The sequence below is a fragment of the Eurypyga helias genome, unplaced genomic scaffold (assembly GCF_000690775.1).
Source record: "Eurypyga helias isolate BGI_N326 unplaced genomic scaffold, ASM69077v1 scaffold514, whole genome shotgun sequence".
NCBI lineage: Eukaryota > Metazoa > Chordata > Aves > Eurypygiformes > Eurypygidae > Eurypyga > Eurypyga helias.
Genome location: NW_010245453.1, coordinates 11,265 through 15,391, shown reverse-complemented (window position 1 = coordinate 15,391; position 4,127 = coordinate 11,265).

The window sequence follows — 4,127 nt, the reverse complement described above, 5'->3', positions numbered from 1 at the left end:
TTTTTTTTTTTTTAATCCCCCTCCCTTTTTAAAATCAGACAGTAAAAGTCAATTATTGCTCAGCTTTTACCAAACTGAAGAAAAATGTTCAAAATCCTGAAATCTGGTCTTCAGCATTACTGGAAGATGGCAAATATTAAGAGCTATACTGCAAGATGGCTGAAAGTCCCACACAGAAAGTAAATGTAGGTTTGAAGACAGTGTCATCAGAACATGTGACAAATATCCCTATGAAGTTGGCTTGGTTTTACTAAAGCATCAAAGTTGTATTCAGAATCTTCACGTGATCTTGCCTGGGTGTGGAATACAAAATTCAGCACCGTGGATAAATGCTTTATCTATTTGTTTCTCAGCACTAGCTTCCAAGTGCCTTCTTTCTCTGTCACAGTTCATTCGATCTTACTCTATGGCAAATGGAAACACAGTTCTACCAAAAATAAATTGAATATTTTACCTGTTCCTGTTACTATGGGGAATCGATCCAGATTTCCAATTCTCCAAATTGTTTTATAATGGAGCTTATAACACTTTTAGCACAACTTACTTTTGAAAATACTTAATCTGAGATGAGAACCTCATAATACTTCCTTTTGAAATAACTCATTCTATACAGATTGTTTCTGTTTTGCAATATCATTCAGCAGGCAACTTCAGTTTGCCTTGTAACTCCCCTCATTATATTAACTCTCTTAACAGCACACACTCCGGAATTTTTCTAAAGCTCATAACTGTGTTTTTTTCCTACCATGAAATATTTCATTTCAAATTTTCATTTCAAGTGTGCACAGCAATTAGCAAAATGACTAGTTCCAATATTAACACATCCAGAATTCTCTTCTTTTTGATCTAACGTGTCTCTCTTCCTGCTGGTTATTCTGTTGGCTGTTTCCAAAGTTCTAAAAATATTATGTCTTTTCTCCTGAAAACTATGATACAATTATCCTTTTTCTCTTAGTGGCATACTAGGCAAAATATATGGCTGATCTTGTTTGTTTCTAGTAAAATATCCCAATCCCAATTCACACACTTGTCACAGATGTTCCATGGAGGTCTGTTGGCTGTTTCCAAAGTTCTAAAAATATTATGTCTTTTCTCCTGAAAACTATGATACAATGATCCTTTTTCTCTTGGTGGCATACTAGTGTATGCCAATTCAGTGTATCCATAAACTTTAAGATATATCTTCCCACTCTGCATACACACACTCACAGAAAAATCACTAGCTCACTTAAATTTGAAGGTTGCACTGAATTCTGTCCCTTTGGAAATATTGTGGGTGTACTTAAGATGCGCTTTCTGAGAGACTCCATCTCCTGGCCATGTAAGTGTGAAAAATAACCTGCACTGAGCAAGGAAGAGATCTTTATCATGCCTGTTACGGTGAAAATCTATCCTGGAAACCAAACATTTAGAAACAAACTATTTCACCAGTTCTTCCTCATTTACTTCATTCAACTTTGACTATAACTTACAGTCTGCTTCCAGATGTGTTCTAGAGGTCTGGTGATTCGTCCCAAACTGTTTCTACCTTAACATTTATTGAGGCTGATTTTTCCTTATGACCTGTCTAAAGTGAGTATTTTATTAACTTCTGCAGTGGAAAATTTAAGTTCTGAGAGGAAAGAAATCACACATTATGACTAATTTTCATTGCACTAAAACACAAAGCCAATGAAGATGATCAGGGAAACCAGGGTGGTTCAGTCCTCTTAAACTTTGTGTGGTTATTAGACTAGATCATGGTTTCTGAAATTTGTACCTTATTAGTGGTATGAAAATAATCTAATGTGTGAGGCAAGAAATAGAAGGAAAGGGGTGCATTTTATGCAAATGAACTCAGAAAGTGTTCAGGACTAGTGACTTTTAAGTGCTAAGGAAGACGAGAGATTCTTATCATCAGAAAGACTTGTTCCATACCTCTCGGTGGAGAAAGCACTGATTGGTTGGATTTGACATAGCCCTTTGCAAGCCAAGTAGGTACAAAATTGCCCTTAAAGATGGAAAAAACATCCTCTGTGAACAAAGGTGTAACTTGTATTAAAGTGTGTCATGTGGGTGCAGATATGAGAATGGAAAATGGGAAGCAGTTGTCAAAATGTGGACATGATCAGTGTTTTGAAGAACACAATCTGTCCTACAGGAGGCTAAGTTAGTTACGTCTGATTACGTTTCAATCAATTATTTCTTACTATTTTTTCGGATAGAACATTTCTAAAATGTCAAGCTGCTGGTATCCCCCCTGCCTATGACTCTGCCTGGGCAGTCCCTGAGCTAGCTCCTCTAGTTTTCCTTTCAGCTGTTGCTACCAAGACTACAGAAGGCCTCGGGTAAGGACCATAAAGGTGTAGCTTTATAGACCTTCATTGAGAGCAAGAGGAAGCATCATCTCTCCAGTGGCCATTCCATAACACACATTTCTTATTTCAACACCATATGGGGTTTTTTTGCTTGTTTGTTTGAGTGGAGGTTTTCTTTGTTTGGGTTGGGTATCTTTAATTTAAAAATTATCCTGCACACTTCACTCTGTCCCTTCATTTGTTCTCTTAAATTCACTGGCAAGGTAATCACTCTGGTTGTTCTGTATCTATACTGTATTTTCAGCAGTCAGCAGCTTCTTTTAATCCCTTATAACCTAATTTTTCTAAGATGGAACTCTTTAGAACTCGTTTTGTGAAATACAGTTCAGGTTTATTCGGTTATTTTGTTGTTTGGTTGTCTATATTAATTGAAAAACTAACAGACAAAAAAAAGAATTAGAGCAATGGAAAAAAAGAAAAACTAAAGGAAGGCTGAAAGCTCAAAACACCGTTTTGTTCAATTTCTCAGTTCAACCTTAGGTAAAAACATTTTGTTATTATTACATTAATTGAAACTTTTATTTTTAATTCAGACTCTGAGTCTGTTTACAGTTTCTACAGTGTGAACAGTTTGTTCTCCTCAAACACTTAAGACTTGATTTTCATAGATCCTGAGCTCGCTGGATTTCAACTGTAGTTGTTGGAACATTTAGGCTACTAGATATTTTACCAACAAATAATCTAATCCTCTACCGAGATTTCTATGAAGTATTTTATAGGATCAGTAGTACTTTTAAAGCTAAACCAGTGCAGAAAAATACTTTCAGCTTTTCTTGATGTAATCAGTGCTTAAGGAAAAAAGCATTATTAGCTTTATTTATTCCTTAAAGCTTTAATAAAATCAGTATCTAAAATATGAAAATTCTATATTTTGAATGACAAAGGGTTCCTAGATTCACAGCTTCACAGCTTCATGAAGTGGGAGGGGTTGGAAGGGACCTCTAGAGATCATCTAGTCCAACCCCCCTGCCAGAGCAGGATCACCTGGAGTAGATCACACAGGAACAAGTCCAGGTGGCGTTTGAAAGTCTCCAGAGAACGAGACTCCATCACCAATCTGGGCAGCCTGTTCCAGTGCTCTGTCACCCTCACAGTGAAGAAGTGTTTCCTCATGGTCAGGTTGAACCTTCTGTCTTCCAGTTTATGGCCACTGCCCCTAGTGAAATTCCATTCTGGTTCCACCAAATTTTCTTAGAGGGAGTAACTTCCTTATAACAGGATTATGTGACAGAGCTAGAGCTATGTTCAGGATAGGGCTGACCTCAAAGAAAAAGCAGATTTTTTTTTCCCTTCCTCATAATTTTTTTTTAGCAGTTGTAGCCTTATTTGACATTATGCTCTACCCAGGTTTCAATTATGCAGTTGCTCACAGTACTTTTTCCCTTTTAAAAGACAGCTTGAGTCTGAATCATAATGGTTGGACAAGGTTGTCCAAGGGCAATGTTTGTTCTTCTCTGGACATTGCAAAGGGAGAGACTACAGCTGCCATAGACCTGCCTGGTAAATCCACACTTGCTTATTCTATAGCCCTCATGGATGTAAGAACTCGCCTTACTGCACAAAACTTCAGAAGATCAGGTAGAAGGTTTTCCTTAGGATGGGTTAAGGACCACTTTGAGGAAATCAGCTCAGATCTTGTCTGGTTTTTCAATGCTTCCTGTCTTATTTTTGATTATTATTTTCCACTAAAGTTAAAGATTGATTTTGGTGCAGCATCTTCCAGAACCATTAGTTTCAGTCTCTAACCTTCAAAATCATTAGTCTCTGTCT